The sequence below is a fragment of the Ixodes scapularis genome, unplaced genomic scaffold, assembly GCF_016920785.2.
Source record: "Ixodes scapularis isolate PalLabHiFi unplaced genomic scaffold, ASM1692078v2 PGA_scaffold6__148_contigs__length_123643588, whole genome shotgun sequence".
In the NCBI taxonomy this organism is placed as follows: Eukaryota; Metazoa; Arthropoda; class Arachnida; order Ixodida; family Ixodidae; genus Ixodes; species Ixodes scapularis.
The window spans coordinates 107,441,184-107,463,899 of NW_024609881.1; the positions used below are offsets into that span (position 1 = coordinate 107,441,184).

Sequence of the window (22,716 nt, forward strand, 5' to 3'; positions counted from 1 at the left end):
TGCTTGATTGCGGGCCTATTCGAAAACGAAAAGGTGAGTCTTTTAACCTTGAACACTATGTGTCTAAATATAAAACTTGACTTTACATCGCACAGTCTTAAACTGGAGGCGATGTGATATATGTTCATCTTCACGGTAAGCCCCAAGGCTGGGTTGAAAAAGGGTGCAGACAGTTGATGTATAGATCAAAAATGGAGGCAAGCAACAAAACTCACACACTGTTGATGGTTTTCTTAATGTGTAATGCACATAAAGGACAGTTATTCTTTAAAGAAGAAGGATGCGTGAAGGGACGCTGAAGTTAAAAATATGTTTTTTTATGGATTTTATGATTTTATTTGTAAATGTTCCACAAAAAAAAATTGTTTCAGCGATATTTACGTCGCTACACGCCATTTAAGGAGGGTAAACCTGCCCGGTGCTTACGAAACTAAGCACCTTTTCTTGGCTCTCGTTGGTTGGAGAGATGATTGATGTGTGGAATACTGGTTGTAAAACTGTCTGTCCTTGCCGTAATAGTATTTTCATCAACAAAAGTTTTGTTTGAGAAGCAAAAAATCTAGATAGAGTCGTTACTCTTTTCAAAAATATCCCAATATTTCCTTTCCGCTTCGGTTTCAAACGATAACAAAACATGGCTGGCGGCGTCTACGGAGTGATCAACGAGAGCAGCTGGTCTAGCTCGTCTATTTTAATGAGTGCGAGTCGTTCTGCGTTCACCGAGGTGCTTAGACGAAGATCCTTTCGACCGATCAAGTTTGCAGCAAATAACTGTCGCAGGTAAACGTGTTCCGACGCGCTGTTGACGCTGTGCCGGTGCTTGAGTTCGTAGCGGGTGGTAGCGGGACTGGCCTAATCCTAGCGTCCCACTTCAACTATAGGGTAGTCCAAGTCACCAGGCTCGATCTAAAATGGACCGTAACATTCGACGGCTGCACGTACCCAATGTAAAATTTTCGTAAAAAGTTTATTTCACAGGTCGTTTTTTTTTTTGTTTTCTTTTGTAAAATTACGAAGCGTAGTTCTCTTTCTGTAAAAAATGAGGCGAAAAAACTTGCCAGGGTCTACGGTGGGCAGCGACGCAGACGACAGGGGTCCATTAGCGTGATGTGTTTGGCGTTTGGGTTAATAGATGGCGCTACCTCCTTATCGCGATGGCTCGCGACCACCGTGGTTTATTAAAATGAACATAATCGTTTTTGAAATGTACCTTCGGTTAAAAGTAAATTCGGGCAATAAAAGCAAAAGTTAAAGTAAAAAAAAAACGCGTCTGCATAACGGGGGTTGCTTTTGCTGCCAACGGATTTCCTCTGCGTGTCGTCTGCTTTCTTTCGCTGGTTGGCTGCACCTTCAGAATGCTGCTGCCGACGCCATCTATCAATACGAACGCCAAACCAGTGTTTTACGGAACGGCGTTCGAAGGAACGGCGTTCCTGGAACGCGTTCCTTGTAAAAGGAACGAAGGAACGCCGTTCTTTCAATTTGCATCGGTGGAGCTGTAACGGGAACGGGAACTTGTTACATTTTTCCTGGAACGGAAAGAGGAACGGCGTTCCTTTTTTTTCGTCCTGTGGGGTAATTTTTAATTTATTTCTAAGACTGAAATTCTCAGATGTATAAAAATTATAATTACAAAGAGCACAGTCTCGTTAACTTTCTTGTTTCTTAGGGTTTATATTGTGCGGTTCTCGCTTGGTAACAGTTGGGTGCAGGAGAGCTAATGGACATTGATACATTTTTTTAGTGCCCGAGACTGCAGTACCAAAAACCAGAACTTTCAGTCCAAGGAAGAGACAGAAAGGTTGACGTCTCAAACTAAGATACGTTCTTCGCTTCCACGAATCCTCATACGCCCAGAAATCTAAGATCGACTACAGCCATCACTGAACTTTCACAAAGAGGCCTACAGTTACAACTAAAGAACAGGTTACCACACATCGAACGCAACATCGTATGCGGAACATTGGTCACTAAAAATGTGCACAAAAATTAACCTTCATTCCTTCTCGCCTTGTTCCCCACCTTAAAACTGAACAACGAAAAAAAGGACTGGCAGTTTTCAAGACTGCCTTTGCTAAAGCCCTACCCTCTTCATCACTTGCTTGTCTTCCGGACATAAACATCAAGAAGCAAGTGTTGTTAAGTTCGGAGAAGGGACTTTGTTAGATTCAAACGTGTCCGGTTGTTGAAAAAATGTACGGTAACGGTACATTTGTTTGTTAAGCGGTATTTGCTCTGCAGTAGAAAAACGCGCGAACAAGGAAGACAAACAGGGGGAGAGGCCGTGCGGCATAAAACAGCGCATTGAGTTCGTGCCATGGACCTTGGGTGCAGTATTCCAGATACCCCTCACGTGCGGGAAGGTATACATCGGACAGACGAGGGGGTGCCTCAACATTCGCCTGCGGGAACACCGTAGTTTTTTTAACAGGAACAGCAAGCTCCTACTTGGCGTTATACTGCAGGGACAGCGCCTTCACACCATTACTATACAGGGCCATTGTGTTGTATAAACACAGGGACCAAAAAGCTCGAGAGATTGTCGAAGCTCATAAAATAATGAAGGAGGGGCCAGCCTGCCTGAGTCAGGCTTCCTTGAATTTGCTGGGCAGTGAGGTCGAATATTTAGATCGGGGATGACGCATATAGAATTGTGTAAGATACAGCACCCAATTCTGTGAGGCGCATGCGCACTTCCATATTGATTAGAGTCGTGTTGTTGTAGGTTTTCTTCGTGGTTTCCTTATAATAAACCTTTCAGTTGTTAGTCAGCGCTCGTCCTCCCTTAGCGAAAACTAATACGTTTGAAATATACCACATTCTAATTTGAGTGTATTTGAAATACAGTTCATAATTTTAAGTACACGAAAAATAGACCGAAAATATAAACTTCTTTTTTTTTACTTAGTACTAAAATATACTTCTAAAAATCATTTTAAAATACCTTTACTTAAACTACATTTGAAGTTCCCTTAATGCGTTTTGAAATATGTAAATACTAAATTAATAGGCACAAAATACCTTTCACGTATATTTCTTGAAATATTTATTTAATTCATGCAAAATATACTCCAACCCTAAAAAAATGGAGCAATCAAAAATACGTGCAGAATACTCTTATAATACCTGAAAATCGTAAATACTGTTGTGTTATACTCTAAGTACCTTTTGACTGCCATACTTTGGTAGTTTGACTTATACTACCAAAATATTGAAAAGCTCCCCTTCTAGAAGTTCACTTCAAGCAGATATTACACTGAAGCGCCTAAATACAACATTTGATTAGTTTGTCAACTGAATTGCGGAGCATCGCACTGATAAATCAGCCCAGTTTATGTTATTTTTTTCCTTTTTTCTATCAAGGACACACCTGATCAGTTCATTGCACACCAATCACAAACGGGGTTCTGGGACTACAACTACAACATTTGCTGATGCTGGATAGCTTCAGCAGGTGCTGTGAACAGATACGTTTAGAGTGGTTTTGTTAGCAAAATGTTAGTTCACTGAACGTGTATACTCACCATTGTACGCGATGCGAATAATGACTTTAATATAGTGATATTAACTACCATATTAAATAGTCAACTACTAAAATGAAAAGGCAAAACAACTACTGTAAAATATTTATTTTTCGCGGGCTCAATATTTCGCGATTTAGGTCAAAGTTGGAGTTTTGGAATAATTCGCAAATTCTAATTTTCGCGACGCGCTGGGATCGCAATAAAGATCTTAATATTTTTCCATTTTGCCGGAATTGTTCACGAGACCTATTTTTCGGAATTGTTGGCGATTCGCGAACTTTGCGAGAATTAGGTCCTCACGAAAATAAAGTCGTTTACAGTATTTTAAAGTGAAGATACTGCCTTGATTCGCTTCGCCCTGAGTGGTGCTACGCAGAGAAGCAATAACATGTATTTTATGAGCCGTTTGTGTGGATATTGTTCTAAGGACTGCCCCGAATTGTTATTAGTTGTACCAATGCCTTTTACTAAGAGATATCGTCCACGAACTTCAAAACACTGTTTCCCCTTTGACAGACTCCCGAGGAGAAGATCGAATACTTGGAACCTTAATAAGCGCAGAGGTGGTCACCGAAAAAATGATTACCTTCAATATGTAGGCTATATAAGGCTCTAGAGCAGTTAACGGGACTGTGAATGAGCTGTTCAGTGCGTCATGGTGTTTGTGTTTGTGTTCGTTTCTAATGTAGCTTTGTGAGATGTATCTAGTAGTGCCTTCAAATACCACAGGGACACCATTTGCTGACAAAATCGAAAATATTAAAAAAAATTGTGTAACCCGTTTTTAATGCACAAATGGCATCTTGAGTGTGAAGGGATAATATTTTTGGTATATGTAAAATATTTTTTGATTCATATTTATAATGTATTTTGAATACATTACGCGCGTATTTCGAATGCGGCCAAAATAATACAGAATAAATACAAAATGAATATTCGTACTAAATATATTTCAACTTCTTTTGAAGTACGGCCTCTTTTTGCTAAGGGCTGTCCAGTTCCTTTCTCTGTTCTTGATAAATTCGCACTGTTCCATTATGAGTACATATGACTCGTCTGAATCGCTCACCAGAAAGATGAATATAGCCTAAGGCTGAAAATTTTAAAAGTTAATATAACAACAAATGAAACTTTGTTTCCGCTTGTTTTCTTCTAACGGTGTCTCCATCACGGCATTCAAATTCGTATGATCCTATTCCATGGGATGGATAAAGAACAATCAAAATAACTTTGTTCGAACTAATTGAATATGGTAATCATAACAATACAAGTGTAACGTATATGTAACGATATGTTAAATTTCGTGAACTGTAACGGGAATGAGTTCCTTTACACAACTGGAACTTGTAACGTGACGCGTTCGAAAAATTAGAAGGAACATGGAACGAGCTTTCGTTCCTTTTTTTATTTATTTTTATTTATTTATTTATTGTACATACCCTCAAGCGCCGAAGCATTGTAGAGGGGAGGGGCAAAGCAAACAAAGATAAAACAAACTGACAAAACAATAAAAAACAAACAACAAGAAATTGAAATATCAAAAACACACAGCCATTGGCAAAAGCGGCAAGCAATATATTTTACGGAAAAAAATAAACAAAATAAAATGACTCATGTTGGCTCACCAAACAGAAATGTAGACAAAGATTGGCGAAAAAGAGAATAATCAGGTATAGTTGCGATATCTGCTGGAAGGTGGTTCCAGTCGTTTGATGTATGCGGGATAAATGAATAAAAAAAAGTGTTTGTTTGGCAACGTGTTAATCCAACTTTATTCCGATGGTCCAGACGGGAAGAGTAATAGCTAGGCAATGTAAAGAAATGGTCTCGCAGCGACTGATGATGATACACTTTATGAAACAGGCAAAGTCGAAAAAACTTTCTGCGCAATGACAAAGAGGGTAACGATAAACTGGATTTCATTGATGATGTGCTAGCTGTTCGATTATAATTAGACAGAATGAAACGAACGGCGTTATTTTGAACTAGTTCGAGAGCTTTATGCAGAAACGTGTGGTTAGGATCCCAAATAGAGGCTGCGTATTCCAATTTTGACCGTACAAGAGTGTTATAAAGAAGAAGTTTTAAGTTAACTGGGGCCGTTCTGAAGTTTCGTCGTAAGTATCCTAACATGCGGTTAGCGTTGGCGATTATTATATCAATATGAGGCTTCCAGGTTAATGTCGACGATATAGTAACACCCAGATAACGGTATGTGTTTACAGATTCAAGTTGAATGTCGGTTAGTGTATATTTTGAAGGGCGTGCGCCTTGCCGGGAAACGCGCATTAGTTTGCATTTGTTAGGGTTTAGTTCCATACGCCATTTTTTGCACCAAAGAGTAATATTATTTAAATCAGATTGCAAAATGCGTACGTCATCATCATCATGAACTTCCCGATAAATTACACAGTCATCTGCATATAAATGCATGGAGGAAGAAACACAACTTGGTAAATCATTAATGAATATTAGAAAAAGAAGCGGACCTAAAACTGAACCTTGGGGTACGCCCGATACAACATCAGTCAGGGATGAATTAACGCCATTTAGAGTTACATATTGTGAGCGGTTGGTTAGAAAGCATTCCAGCCAGGTTAACAAGTTAGGATCTAGGCTTAATGAAGAAAGTTTAAGCATTAGTAACTTATGATTAACCTTGTCGAATGCTTTAGAAAAATCGAGAAAAATACAGTCAGCCTGATGGTTTTTGTCCAGTATAGCATGCAAACAATGGGTGAAATGAAGCAGCTGCGTTTCACAAGAAAATGAGCGACGGAAACCATGTTGAGCAGGAGCGAAAAATGAATTGGATTCTAGGTAATTGAAAATATGAGAGTACAAAATGTGCTCCATTATTTTACAAGGAATACTTGTTAGTGAAATGGGTCGATAATTTAATGGAGAATGCTTGTTACCGGACTTATGCAGTGGAACCACCTTCGCAGTTTTCCATTCTATTGAGAGCGTTCCACACTCAAGAGATCGCTGGAAAATTTTGGCCAAAAAAAAGGATGAGTACATTTTAGTTTGCCTTAGAAATTTTGAGTTAATATTATCGCTTCCACATGACGATGATACTTTCAAAGAATCAATTAACTTTACAATTCCAGTAGGTTCCATGGAAATTGGAAACATAGGGCTAAACTCACAACGTGGAACGTCATACGATACATTTCCATCAGCTACAGAAAAACTATTTGAAAAAAACATTATTAAACACTGATGGATATTCTGCTGGAGGGATTAACGCCCCAGACTCATCGCTAAGAGAAATTAAGCCGTCGTCATTTATATTAACAGTCTTCCAGAACTTTTTGGGGTCATTCAACAATAGACCCGGTAAAGTGTTCTTAAAAAAATTCTCTTTGACGTCAGATACAGCTCGGGAATATTCGACCTCAGCTGCAAAGTATGCTTCCCACCTATCAATCGTGTTACGTTGTTTAGCTGAACGAAAAAGTCGCTGTTTTTTATTGGAAAGACGTTTTAGGGTGTTAGTATACCAAGGTGCTTTAGCATCAGATTGAATACGCCTGACGGGTACATGCGCATCAATCAGTTCGTTTACTTTTAAACAAAATAATCTCCAATTTTCCTGCACGCTTCGCTGATCAAATTCTGGCAGATATGTGTCCAGATAGCTGCACAGTTTTTCATTAATAAGATCAAAATTGGCTTTATTGTAATCAGAAATAAGCTTTACTTTTTTACTATTGATTGGGGGAGCAACTTTGAGATCAAAATTTAACAACGAGTGATCACTTAAGCCTGGAAGATACGTAAGGGAAGATAGAAGGTCAGGGTGTGTGGACAGAATTAAATCAAGTGTGTTCGCTGTATCATTGACATACCTTGTTGGTTTCATTACCAGCTGTGTCAAATTAAAACACGCACACGGATCCAAAAAAAGTTGACTCTGAGTTGAAACACGTTGAAAAGAAGGTGGGTCAGACCACATGATATCAGGAAAATTAAAATCTCCTAATAAAAAAATAGGAGAACTGGGATACTGACAAACAATAGAATTCATAACGTCATGTAAATCATCAATAAATGTCACTGCGCTGTTTGGGGGGCGGTAGCAGACGCCCAATAAAATTCTTGTGTTATTTAAAGTGATACAAGCCCAAACAATTTCTAGATTGGAAGGAACATCTACGCAAAATGAAGGTATGCTCTGTGATACGGCTATGAGTGTGCCACCCCCATGTCTACCATCTCTGTCAAAACGATATACATTATATGTTTTATCTCCTTGGAAAATTTCAGAGCTGCAGACATGTTTACTAAGCCATGTTTCCGTAAGAAAGATTAGGTCTGCGTTCGTTGAGCTGACAACAGAGTTAAGCTGATCTCGTTTATTCATAACACTTCTTATGTTAGTAAACGTAACTGAAACAAATGGAAAGAAAGTAACATGTTCGCCGCCACTTCCTGCACGTAGCTATGACGCTTCTGACAGTGTCTGCGAATTCGAAGATGTCGCTGCCTGATTTTTACGAGCACGGGTGGAATACGCTTGTTCATTTGAACGTACTCGGTCACGGTCGCCCGAAATAGTTTTGGCCACTCTTTCGCGTGTGTGTTCGCGCAGCCTGTCACCGTCCCTACCTCTTCCGGACTGGGAAGTGCTAGCAAGATGATCTTGTGCGTCGTTCACGTCATCAATCCCAGAGCCCGTTAGCTTACATCTTCGACAATTTACGTCATCCCACACATACACATCCTGATTAATAACCAGGAACGTGTACAACACCGCCCCAAACACGCCCCACTACTGGACTTGGTCGTCTGGGTCGCCGCCCGCCGTGGACCCTGGCAAGTTTCTTGGCCCAATTTTTTACTAAAACAGAGCTACGCTTTGTAATTTTACAAGAAAAAACCGACCTGTGAAATACACCTTTGACGAAAAGTTTAGATGGCGACGTGGAGGCGTCGATTATGACGGTCCATTTTAGATCGAGCCTGGTGACTTGGACCACCCTATGTAGCTCTCAAGGTTTGCAGTGCACCTGGCCTGGCAAACTGAATATTTTTAGGTCGCGTTTTAGTTGTGCGTCATGACACCCACCCACCTTGCTCGCGGATGCCATGTTTAAAATAATAGGGACATAAAAGTTGGAAGGACTACAAATTTGTCGACTTTTTTTTAGTCCTCTCGGTCGTTTTTACCGCACTTTGATGGACGCTGACAGACGCTTGTCAAATACCGTTGAGAATAATACAGGAAACTCCGGGGCAAAATGGGAGACGGAAGTAGAAAGCGATCCTGGCGGTATGGAGTGGACAACTCACCACTTTCCCCGGAAATGAATCAAGTGGGTCTGACTTACTAGAGAAATTGATAGTCCATGAAATATTCCCATTTTTTATGGAGAATAGTGAACATAAGCTCGTGATATTGGACCCCTTGGTATTTGGATGTCAAAATGCAGTGTGTTGTATAGACCACTCAGGATTTGCATAGCCGATTTTGTACAATCTAAATAATTATTAACCTTTTCTGAGCTTGTTCATTTATTTGTTTTATTCCTACCGAAACATGTCTTATAGAAGCCCTTGGCTCCGAGTGACCATAATTGGCAATAGGCATCAATTTTTTATGAGACCGACTCCAAGTGACTAGAAGTTATTATTATTGATAATTATGTGGTTTTTTTTTGTTTGCTTACTCTTATCATCGGCTTCAAGTAGCTTTTGTTGGCTATTAGCATCTTCTTTGACCAGACTGACCTTAACTGGATGCCAATGGCCATAGATGAGATAATTCAAAATTATCTATTTCGGCGTTGGTGAATGCATATGGTTTCAACCGGCTATCCGCCTCCACTTTTATATATATTTGATAGATATGGCTACAAATATTAATAAGTAAGGAAAACTGAGCTATTTTTGTTTATAAACTGAAATGACTTCAGGTAGCTATTGTTGGCGATTAGAATATATTTATGACCAGATTGGCTCAAAGGCTACTAATGGCTGATAGTCAGTCCAATAGCAATTATCTGCCGTCTGAGTTTTTATGAATAAGAATGGCTTCAAGTGGCTATTATTGGCTATACGCACCTATTTTCGAATAGATTGGCTGCAGATGGCTACAAACCGCTATCAGTAGATAACTATTGCTTGAGCTATTTTTACAGTTACGAAATGGAATGGCTTCAAGTGGATAATGTTGGCTATTTGTATTTATTTTTGACCAGATTGAATTGAAATGGCTGCTGATGGATATTGATGAGATCGTTAAAGGAATACTGAAGCGGAACTTGAAATATTATGGTCAGAAATAGATTCAATATGATCAACGATATCCGTAAATCATAATCGCGCGTTTGTATTTCGAACGGATGGCTATATTTTTCACCCTGAGGGGTCCGATTGGGCGCGCGCTCGTAAATCAGCCATCGGAGAGCGCGATGCGTCTTGGGATATTGGGCGCATTCGTAACGTCACTTGTGCCAGACGGGAAAGGCTACGGCGTGGCTGTTGTGGTTACGAGCGTTGCCACTTGGTGGCGCGTCGACGATTTACGACCTGTGACAACGTGGCCGTTTGAGATGTGCAAGTTCTGCACGCAGGCTGCACCACGGTAAGTCGGCAACCACGGCACCACTGACAAAACACAAAACTAGCTCTGAGGCCGGATTGTCAAAGCGAACTTACGACGAAAAAAGTGCGTACGATAAATTTGAGAGAAAACCCGTATTCTCGAAACGAAATTGTCGTAACGTTTGCGCAGGTTACGACAGCTCCGCAGCTGTCTTACGCACTTTTTACGATCAAATCAACACGGCCGACAGCGTCGGCCGTGTTGATTTGATGCTCTTCTCGTGCGTCCCGACTTCAACCAGCAAGAAAAAAAAGGAAGGATTACCTGAAACAGACCACGACGATCAAGAACGCAGGATCCACAAACACCCGAGAAGAGCTACAACGGCCAAGATTCTACGGACCAAGCGAGCTCGGCAGAATATAGTAGGCCTAGCAGAAACACCGACTCGGCGCACCGTTGCTCCGGCGGTCCTTAGCCAAGACCGCCTGCCCGTGACCGGCTGGCCTGCTGAATGGAATATGCCCGCGTGACACTTGTGGACCCTTCCCGGATGAATAGTTTGATCCCTGAACTAAATTTCAGAGGTCAATCTTTTCCCCTAGTCATCTCGATCTCCTTGTTCTCCGAGACAGCGGTGACGAACGCTATCGTTGAAAAGGGACTCTCATTGATTCTATCTCCTTGTTTTGTGTGATATAGAGCTCAAATAAACGTCATACGGATCAGCTTCGTAACACGGTATGTACACTTTGTTATTAGTATGCCATTTTTATTCTGACACGACGCTACGTCACTGTGGGAGCTACGCGATGTCAGTTCAACCGTGGTCCAACCTTTCTTTGCCGAGCGTAGAAGGTCGGTCCACAAGCGCTTACCGAAACGCGGTCTAGAGCGAATCCAGCACTTCGATCAAACGCGCGTGTCCGCTCCGAGTGTGAACAGGTATTTTGTGTGGCTTTTGCTGACACTCTTGTACTTCAAACATATCTTTTTTAACGTCGGCTCGCAGCTCACGACTCGCAGCAACTAATACCGGCCGTGCCAGAAGCATGCTCGGGTCGTGTCGTGCAAAGAGCCGCAACGAGAACGACCTCACTGTGGCCAACTACACTTTGGCTTTCTCCGCCAAAGCTTTGCAAACGCGTTCAGGCCTCGGCTAATTCTGCCGGCACGCCGTATTGCCGCAGAACGGCGCTGCTCCTATGCCACAAATGATGTGACGAGAACTTCCGACCAGCCACCAGATGTGACTTTGAAATCGTTTAATTAGTTTTAAAATTAGTTCTCCTGTGTTTTACAGCGCGATATTGATATTTCCGAGCTGGTGCCTGTCCCTAGCCCATATTTATGCAGAAAGATCGGCGCTAAAATTTCGTTTCGTACCCCTTTAAACAATTATGTGCTATTTCGGTACTTAAAGATGATTATGGCTTCAAGCGGCTATTATTGGCTTATGCATCAAATTTTTGATAAATTTGATTCAAATGGCTACAAACGGCTATTAGTGACTAGTGTTGATATTTATGGGTGTTTTAGTGTTTACTAACTGTAATGACTTTAAGTGACTATTGTTGGCTATTAGCATCTTTTTCTGACCAGATTGGCTTCAAATGGCTAGCAATGGCTATTAGTGAGTATAATGGAAAATTATGTGCTATATCAGTGTTTATGGATGAAAATGGCCACAAGTGGCTATAGCTGGCTGTAAGCATTTATTTTTATTGCAATGGCAAGATTTGGCTACAAATGGCTATTAGCAACTAGTGTTGATAGTTATGAGCGATGTTTCTGTTTAGCAACCGAAATGGCTTTAAGTGGCTATTGTTGGTTATTAGCATATATTTCTGACTAAATTGGCTTAAAATGGCTGGGTAGCATTGGCTATTAGTAAATATGATTGACAATTATGGGCTATTTCAGTGTTTATGAATGAAAATGGCCACAAGTGGCTATTACTGGCTGTAAGCATTTATTTTATTGCACTGACTTGATTTGGCTGCAAATGGCTACTGTTGATAGTTATGAGCGATTGTTGTGTTTACCAGCTAAAATGGCTTTAAGTGGCTATTGTGGGCTATTGGCATTTATTTCTGCCCAGATTGGCTTCAAATGGCTAGCAATGGCTATTAGCAAGTATAATTAACAATTATGGGCTATTTCAGTGTTTCTGGGTGAAACTTGCTACAAGTGACTGTTACTGGCTATAAACATTTAGATTGGTTTAAAATTGTTACAAATGGCTAGTAGTGAGTAGTGTTAATATTTATAAGCAGGTTTTACGTTTACTAACTGAAATGGCTTCTAGTGGCTATTGTTGGCTGTTAGCATCTATTTCTGGCCAGATTCGCCTCACATGGCTTGCAATGGCTATCAGTGAGTATAATTGACAATTATGCACTATTTCAGTGTTTTGGATGAAACTGGCTACAAGTGGCTATTACTGGCTATAAGCATTTAGATTGGCTTAAAATTGCTACAAATGGCTAGTAGTGACTAGTGTCGATATTTATAAGCAGGTTTCATGTTTACTAACTTGAATAGCTTTTATTGGCTATTGTTGGCTATTAGCACCTATTTCTGGATAAATTCGCCTCAAATGGCTTGCAATGGCTATTAGTGAGTATAATTGACGATTTTGTGATATTTCACTGTTTATGGATGAAACTGGCTTCAAGTGGCTATTGTCAATTTAATAAAGAATAAACATTTATTCTTTATTAAATTCGCTTGAAATGGCTACAAATGGCTATTAGTGGCTAGCCTTGATAGTTATGAGCAATTTTAGTGTTTACTAACCGGACTGGCTTTTAGTAGCTGTTGTTGGCTATTATCATTCATTTTTTACCAGATTGGCTTCAGTGAACTAGCAATGGCTATAGCAAGTATAATTGTGGATATTCATGAATAGCTATTCATAGCCATTCAATGGATATTCATGAATAGCTATTCATAGCCATTCAATGGATATTCATGAACAGCCACTCATAGCCATTCAATGGATATTCACGAATAGCCATTCATAGCCATTAAAAGCCAGTCTAGTAAAACAATAGATGGTAACAGCCAAAACTAGCCACATGAAGCCATTTCAGTTTGTAGACAAAGAAATAGCTGCTAATTATAAATACTAGTCACTTTAAGCCATTTGTAGCCAATTCAAGCCACCGATGTCTGAAACAGATGATTATAGCCAATAATCGCCAATCCAAGCAACCAAGTCAAGAATAGATGCCTATAGCCAATAATATCCAGTTGAAGTCATTCGAATCTATACAAACTTTAATTGCATAAATTGCAAATAATAGTTGTTGATAGCCATATATAGCCACTTCAAGCCGATTTGGCCAAGAACTGCCCATAGTCAATAATAGTAGACACTCGAATCCATTCATATTCAAAACATCATGAATACTATGTCACTAATATTCACTAATGTTCATTCTAAAGCGATTTGAGGTGATATTGTTAAGATTATATTCTATTGCTAACATTAGCCACTTGAAGCCATTTTCATTCATAAGTATAGAATAGCAGAATATTACAACCAATTAGCACAAATAGCCATTTTTGGCAATTCGAGCCAACCAGGTCAATAACAGATGCCTATAGCCAATAATGGCCATTGGAAGCCAACTCAGCCTGCATAAAATCAAATAAGTCAAAATAGTGACTGATCATCATTAGTAGTCACTCGAAGTCATTTGGACCCCCAATCCTACATATAATGTATAAACATGATAATATAGCCAATAATAGCCATATGAAGCCAAATCAACCTGCACACAATCAGGTAAGTCGAAATATTCACTAATAGCCATTGATAGTCTCTAGAAGTCATTTGGACCCCGAATCTGCCATATAAATAAAAAATATGATTGTATAGCCAATAGTAGCCATTGGAAGTCAACTGAGCCTGCATAAAATCAAATAAGTCGAATTAGTGACTGATAGTGATTGATAGTCACTAGAAGTCTTTTGGACCCAAGCCCACCTTATAATTTATAAGCATAATCATATAGCCAATAATAGCCATATTAGGCCAACTCAGTCTGCACACAATCAGGTCAGTCGAAATAGTGACTAACAGCCATTGACAGTCACTAGAATCCCTCTGAACCACGAATCTGCCATATAAATAAAAATATATTGTTGTATAGCCAATAATAGCCATTGGAAGCTAACTCAGCCCGCACACAATTAAATAACTCAAAGTTGTGACCAATAGTCATTAATAGTAAGTATAAATCATATGAACTCCGAATCTGCCATATAATTTATACATACAATCATATAGCCAATAATAGCCATATGAAGCCAACTCAGTCTTCACACAATCCAATAATTCGAAATAGGGACTGATAATCATGGACAATCACTAGAAGTCATTTGGACCCTAAATCTGCCATATAATTATAAATATGAATGTATAGTCAACAGTAGCCATTGGAAGCCAACTCAGTCCGCACACAAGAAATGAGTCGAAATAGTGACTGATAGGGATTGATAGTCACGGAAGTCATTTGGACCCCAAATCTGCCATATAATTCATAAACATGGTCACGCAGCCAATAATAGCCATATGAAGCCAACTCAGTTTGCACACAATCAAATAACTCAAAATAGTGGCCGAAAGTCGTTAAAAGTAACTAGAAGTCATTTGAACTACATATCTGTCATGTCAAATTTTGATCAAAAAACTAAAATTAGCCATTCAAAGCCAACTCAGTCCGCGCAGAATCAAATAACTCAAAATAGTTACAAATAGTCATTGATTATCATTAAAAGACATTTGGAACGGAAATACGCCATATAATTAGAAAATAAAATCAAATATCAAATAATAGTCATTCAAATTCCCCAATCTGAGCCTAACATTACAAATATCACAAAATTATCACTAATGGTAGTTAAACTCTACCACAAGCGGAGTCTGACTGGAGTTTGACTGTCGGTCAGAGTAACTTGTTGGCCAATCAGACACGCTTGACGTACAGTCAGGCACAGTCAGCGGTCCACTAGAAAACATTGACTGCCAAACAGGGTTACACTGATGGATGTTTCCTTCGAGTATATATATATATATATATATATATATACCCTCTCTGAAATGTCATTGTCACAGACGAAGATGCTTCCAATGGTATTCGCCCTAGCACAATCTTTTTTTTAAATCCAGGGAGCACGTCAGAGCAACACCTAACTTTGCCTTTTTTTTTAAATTCTAAGGGCCTAACGTCGGCCTAGCAAGGAGAACACCTTGGGAAGAAGCAGCGCCAAAGAAACTTGGACAAGAGTAAAGGAAAAAACACGACAGGACGGCGCTGAAATAACAAGTGTTGTTTCGGAATGAAAAACAGCGCGAAAAGACGAGGACCAGATAAAGAAGTGACGCGCACGTAGCGCTGACTTACAACTGAATTTATTGAACGCAAAATCGCAATGCATATTTGCGGTGTCACGAACAAAAGAGAAGAAAATTCAGCCCGTGTGATGCATCACCAATAAAAATAAAACAATGACAAAAAGAATATATATATATATTTAAGTGCGCCATGACACAGCCGTACAGAGTACGTGCTAAAAAACGAGCAAGTGAGGGAACCAGAAAATTCATCTCTTTGTCCTATCAGGCAAAGAGATGAATTTTCTGGTTCCCTGACTTGCTCGTTTTTTAGCACGCACTCTGTACGGCTGTGTCGTGGCGCATTTTTTTATATATATATATATATTTTTTTATCCTTTTTATTATTGTTTTATTTTTTGAAAGGCAGTTGCTTTTCAAAATTTCATTTCATTTCATTTCATTTCAGTTATTTACCTCAAGGGCGTCTTTTGAGGACGCATTACATGAGGGGGGGGGGGCAATAAATGGGAATACAATATAAAACATAACGTAAGAACACTAACACAACCACATCTCGTCTAACCACAAAATAAAACAAGATATATATATATACACAAACATACGTTCCCTACTCATTGAACAAAAGCACGCACATTTCTTCAAACGCTGTAATATCTAAGTTGGTTGCAAGATGATCTGACAAGTTATTCCATTCTGTAATACATAATATTAAGGGAGAAAACATGAATGAGTTATTATGGGAGCGGTATTGAAAGAGTTTACATGTGTTGTCGTTTCGAGGAGATATATAATGGGCTTTTTGACAATAAATATTTCTGAACTGTGAATTACTATGGTAAACTTGATGGAAGAAACACATGCGTTTAATTTTGAGCCGTGTGGCTAATGAAGCGAGACCAAGTCTCGATTTTAAGGCGGAGACACTACTTTGTGGAGAGTAATCGTTTAGGATGAACCGGGTAGCTTTGTTTTGAATGGATTCTAGGTTAGATATTAGATAATTTTGATGTGGATTCCACACGACGCTTGCGTATTCAAGTTTGGGTCGAATTATTGTTTTATAGGCGAGTAATTTTGTCGCAGCAGGGGCCAGATAGAGGTTCCGCCTCAAGAAAGCTAATGATCTCGTTGAGCTGGCGATTATGTTGTCGATATGTTCATGCCACGATAATGTTTCAGAAATATGGACACCCAAGTATTTGTATAATGAGACACTTTCTAATTGTTGTGACAGTAATGAATATTCGCGAGATGATTTGGTCGAGTTGGTGGTAACGGTCATTTGTTTTCATTTTCCGGGGTTAATATTCATCTGCCAATGGGTGCACCAGGAGCTTATGGTGTCGAGATCGTTTTGAAGAATCTAATGATCTGTTGGGTCAGTAATTTTTCTGTGCACAACACAGTCATCGGCAAATAGCCGAATAGTCGAGTTAATTGAGGAAGGAAGATCATTAATATAGATAAGGAAAAGAAGGGGGCCGAGGACGCTGCCTTGGGGAGTACCGGAAGTTACTGCGACTGATGCTGATGAAGAACTGTTGGCTGAAACTGACTGCTCTCTCTCTGTTAGAAACGAAGCTATCCAACTGATGACTGAAGAATGGATGTGGAGAAGAGAAAGTTTAAGAAGTAGTCGTTGGTGCGGTACGGTATCGAAAGCTTTCGAAAAATCAATAAAAATAACGTCGGTTTCTGCTGAGGAATGATTATTAAAGTGAAGATCCGTGGTAAATTCAAATAGTTGGCTGATACATGAATGATGTTTTCTAAAACCATGCTGGTTGGGAAAAAAAAGTCGCAATGGTCCAGGTATGAAATGATGTGAGAGTAAAGTACATGTTCCATGAGCTTGCAGGGTACACTAGTCAACGAGATGGGACGGTAGTTAGATGGATTTGATTTGCTGCCCGATTTGAAGATGGGTCTAACTTGGGAGAAACGCCAATCGTATGGTACCTCACCAGAATTCAGACTTTGTTGAAACAGTATGCTCAGTATTTTGGATGCTGAATGATCAATTAGTTTAAGAAATTTGGCCGATATCCCATCGTTCCCAGGAGCGCTATTGGAGGACAAGTTTGAGATAGTTTTAAGAATTCCTTCAGGACTGAAAATAATTGGAGGCATCAACGCTTCATGAAAAGGTGGGCAGTATGGGGGGAGTAGAAAGATTTCGTGCGTAAAAATGCTGGCGAAGAATGAATTCAACGAATCGGCAGCCTGGTCATCACGGAGTGTTTCACCTTGGTCATTTTTGAACACTCGCCAATCTCTAGATTCTTTTGGATTTATTATCTTCCAGAATCGCTTGGGGTCTGTAGATAAGATCTGTGGCAAAGTCACCGAAAAGAAAACTTTTTTTGCTTTCTTTACTTCGCTTTTACACAATTTTGTGAAGGAGTGGTATGACGACCAAACATCAAAATTATTTATTTTTTTTGCATTTGCGAATAATCTTTTCTTTTTATTTAACATACGTTTTAAATTGTTATTAAACCAGGGAGATGTGCGATCACAACGAACTGAAGTTTTGGGAACAAATTTTTGAGTAGTTTCATGAAAGTATTTTTAATGAGTATCCAGTTTTCACTTGCGGATCGGTCACAATTTGACGAAACGTAATACCTTTCAAAGTTCGTTATGGCTATTGTGAGTCCTTCAATATTGGCTCGTGAAAATGCGAATATCGTTTTCGGCGTATTTTTGGAGCGCGTTACTCCTAATGATGTTTCGATTTGAATCAAAGCATGATCACTTATATGCTCCATGATAGTGACGGACGTCACACATTCGGGTTTATTAGTGAAAAACAGATCTAATATCGCGTCACGACGGGTGGCCGAGGTGATAATTTGTTGGAGACCATACACACCAGTTATTGAGAGGAACTCTGTACACTGTCGAGAGTTTGCGCAGTCAGGGAGCGGCATTAGCGTTGACCAGTTTATTTCGGGATAATTGAAATCGCCACCAAGAAAGAAGTCGTCAGTAGGAAATTCCTTGGTGACAGTTCCAAGGGCATGGTGCAATGGGATGTTGAAATCTGAGCGATTAAAATGGGGTGGACGATAACAAACACTTACTATGACACAGCGAAAATCCAGTTTAATACGAATCCACAAAATTTCAAGAACAGAAGAACATTCTACTTGCGAGCATGACATAGGTTTTTTGACAGCGGTGATTACGCCACCGCCTCTAGCCAGCAGTCTATCTTTACGAAAAATATTGTACGATCTGTTTAAAATGAGCTCATCATTTCTTATATCGGTAGTTAACCACGTTTCCGTTCCAAGAATGACGTCTGGCTGGCTAGAGCAAGTGACGTTCTCAAGTTCATCCTGTTTTGACAAAATGCTTCGAAAATTTGCGACAAAAAAAGAAAGGTTAAGAGAGACAGCGCGATTTGGACGTTGTTGGTTTACAGCGAGTCAGTTGTTTGATGTTCCGTCTTGATGAGGCGCACGAAGCAGAACAACTGAGTCACTAGCTGCATCGTAAACATATGTCGCTGTTCCGGAATGTAGTTTATTGTAACTAACCTTATATTTTGCACCACTATTTCTAAATTGTTCAGCAAATTCCCACAAATTCTGCCACGCAATGCGCACCCTATCAAAAAAGTCCTCTGATATCCTGATTTGTGGAGACACGTTCTTCAGTTTAAAACCATTTTAAGAACCTCTTCTTTACTTTGATAGCGCAGAAATTTTACGATTATCGGTCGGCTGGATCCTGGTCGTTTTCTACCCAATCGGTGAGCCCTTTCAATTTCGCCCATTTCTATGCCAAGCATTTTTCGGGCGAAGCCAGTGACGATGGTTTTAGCATCGTTCCATGACTCATTTTCTATTTCGGGTAAGCCTTTGAATATTAGATTGTTTCGTCTCATTCTGTTCTCCATGTCGTCGACAACGCTACTTATTCCAGACAGGTGGTCCCGAAAAGAAACCGAATCGCATTTAATACTATGCACCGTTGCTTCAACAGTGCTCAAATTCACCTGCATATTTGTGATTTCGTGCGCTTTGAGTTCAAGATTTGTCACCCGGACTCCAAGAGCAGCGATGCCGCTGTTGATTTGGTCCAACTTAACAGAATTTTCAAACTGATTCTGGGTGGACGCCGTAACCAAACTATCAACAGTTCTTTGCAGCTTATCAATTTTTTCGGCATTCGTGGTGGGTCCGCGGTTAACTTCGACGTCACCGGCGGAGGTCAAAAGCATGAACATCACAATAGCCACAGTTAGCAACTTCACTGACCCGAACATGCCTCTGACATGAAGGCGTAGAACCTTTGTGTGTAGAAGCGAGGTCGTTCTCTTTCTGGGTACAAAGCGGCCGATACAGGCTCGGTAGGTAACTATGTCAACGGCCATCACAACAACCAGGCGTTAAAACAGTAACACAATTTGGGGGATTCACAGCCACTACAAAGTAGAACAGAATCTCGCACAGGAAGCTCACCGCTCACCTGGAACGATATCGACGGTGTAAGCGTGACAGTGTCAGGGCCGTGAATCCCACGCTGGTCTTCGCTGCGCTGGCTTATGTAGTCCCGATGCTTGCTGCAACGACGCCCGTAGCACGTGTCTGGTCACGGCGTTGGCCGACTCGCTGAGTCAGGCTGGTCCAGGCGGTGTTTTCTTCGGAAGCGGTGAGTGGGCCGATCGTAGACACCAACTTCTGAGCAGCCCGTTCACGGAAAGTCTGGAACGATATCGATGGTGTAAGCGTGACAGTGTCAGGGCCGCGAGTCCCTTCGCTGCGCTGGCTTATGTAGTCCCGATGCTTGCTGCAACGACGCCCGTAGCAGCCCGTTCAGCCCGTTCACGGAAATGCCGCGGGACTTCCAGTTGAAGGCTTCATGGAGCTCCTTGATTTGTATCTGAGGTCGACCTTTGCGACTTGGGAGAGTAAGATCTATTTGCAACGGCAAGGGGTATGCATTGGTTCTTGCATTGTCCCCGTGCTTAGCGACTTGTTTTTAGCGAGCCTTGACCGCATCATCTTTGAACGGCTTGGGGGAACCAAAGTTGCAAAGGTCTTCCGGTATGTAGATGAATTTCTGATTTTGTTACCATGCCGATGCCTTATCCTTTCTTTCGTCAATGACTCAAGTTTTAGGCCTTTTTAGTGATTGCATTTCGGCACTTGTCCTGACTCATGAAGTGCCTGAAACCGGATGCATCCGTTTTTTGGATTTGAATTTAACTATTTGTCCAGGTCATGTTTGTTGGAGCTATGAACCCCGTGCTGGAAAGCCACTGTTGCCATTCGAGTCCGCTCACTCAAAAAACAGTCAAGCGGGCGATGTCGAGGACTTGCTATACACATGCGCTGCGTAAGTCTTGTTATCATAAAATTAAACATAGCTTTGACAGGCAAACTGAACGCCTCGCAGATGCTGGATTTTCCTCTCATGTGTTAACAACGGTCGCCGAGTCTTTGCTGAAAGATATCAAGAGCAGGCCTATGACAAGTGAAGAGGCCAACAAGAGAAAGGGAAGGGAAAGAAAAAAGTTTGTGGTCATTCCCTACATACACGGCTTGTCCCACAACCTAAAGCGCATTGCGGGCAGGTGTGACGTCGACGTTTTATACTCTGCGCCGGACAAGTTGTCCAGGTTGTGCAGAGCTGTTAACCCTTCTCCGAGGGCGGCCACGGCTTGCGGTACGAGGCATCGAGATCGCTTCATCACGTGTTCTGAGGGGGTGGTTTATTCTCTCCTTCTGACGTGTGGCAAGCGCTACGTTGGCCCGACGGGCCGCTGCCTGAATGACAGGTTAAGAGAGCACGTTTACAGTGTCTCCACAACCGTGTCTGGTCATCTTAGTATTCATGCCGCGACTGTGGTTGCCTAACCGACTTCCAACGGTGCGAGGTTCTTAAGCGTCATAGGGACCAGCTTACTCGGGAAATTCTAGAGGCTGTTGAGATAGCGAGGTTGGGTGCAGCATGTGTAAGCGTCCTTCTGTGGCCCTATCAGGCAAATAAATGAATTTTTTGGTTCCCTGACTTGCTCGTTTTTTTTTAGCACGTAATCTGTACGGCTGTGTTATGGCCCATTTTTTTTATTTATATACATATTTTTATCATTGTTTTATTTTTATTGGTGATGCATCACATGGGCTGAATTTTTTCTTCTCTTTTGTCGTGACACCGCAAATATATATTGCGATTTTGCGTTCAATAAGCTCAGTTGTAATTCAGCGCTACGTCCGTGTCACTTCTTTGTCTGGTCCTCGTCTTTTCGCGCTGCTTTTAATTCTGAGGTATGTACCAACTCGCCCAAGCCTCAACTTTAACAAGTGTTGTTTATTACACAAAAGGGGAGGGACAAAAACAAGACGCATCTTAATCAGATAAAAATATATAGACACACTCAAACGTACCAACCAAGCAGCATATTATGTCACGAGAGGCCCAACCAGTTGTTAAACAACAGTTGTTAGTTCAACGCCGTCTTGTCGTGTATGTTTCTTTACTCTTGTACAAGTTTCTTTGCCGCTGTTTTTTCCCAAGTTGTTCACCTCAAACCAACTAGCCGAACACGTCACAAAGTTGCCTAGTAAGGATTTTGCCACAAGGCGTTAGTTGGTGCCAAAGTCATTCTTATGGCTTTTTTCTGGTTTGTCCCAAAATTGCCGAAGTGACAGACGTGAACCGAAAATCTACGTATCAAGGAAACAACCAGTTATGAAGCCTAATTATGGCAGTAGTTTGTCTGTTTCAAGCCCAAAAACCCAGACACTGGTAAAACAAATATCAAGTTTTGTCATACCATGGTTCGTTTAAGCATTCGGGGCAATAAATTGACGGACAAAGAAACAAATTATGGCGCAAGGAACCGTGCTGCCTATTGACTACCTTGAAGATTTAAGAAACGTGTGAGGATTCCGATTTAAACAAACCAGAATTCCAGGTCAGTGCAACTGGGCATGTTCACAAGCACGACTGGTGTACCCTAACGTCCGACTGCAATACTTAAAACAATTGGCATAAATTTCTATTTATTTAATTTCTGACCATACTATGCAAAAAATCTGACAAGCAGTGTAAGGCAAATACGCTAAAAAAACCTTTCTTATATAATAATTTTACAATGCGAAGGAATGTTCACTCCCTTCACAGTTTACGCTCTAAAAATGAACCACAGAACGGTATTTAACGCTCATTGTTTTCTCGGGAGCATTTTATTTAGATCAAGTACATCAATAAATCAATAAGGACATTAAAATACTTCTGAATTTCAGCTTCTGAAT

The 22,716-nt window shown here is 40.6% G+C and overlaps 1 pseudogene; it reads right to left on the reverse strand.

The window, feature by feature from the left end:
• LOC115326465 overlaps positions 1–22,716 on the reverse strand; it is a 46,040-nt pseudogene that overhangs the window by 11,876 nt on the left and 11,448 nt on the right.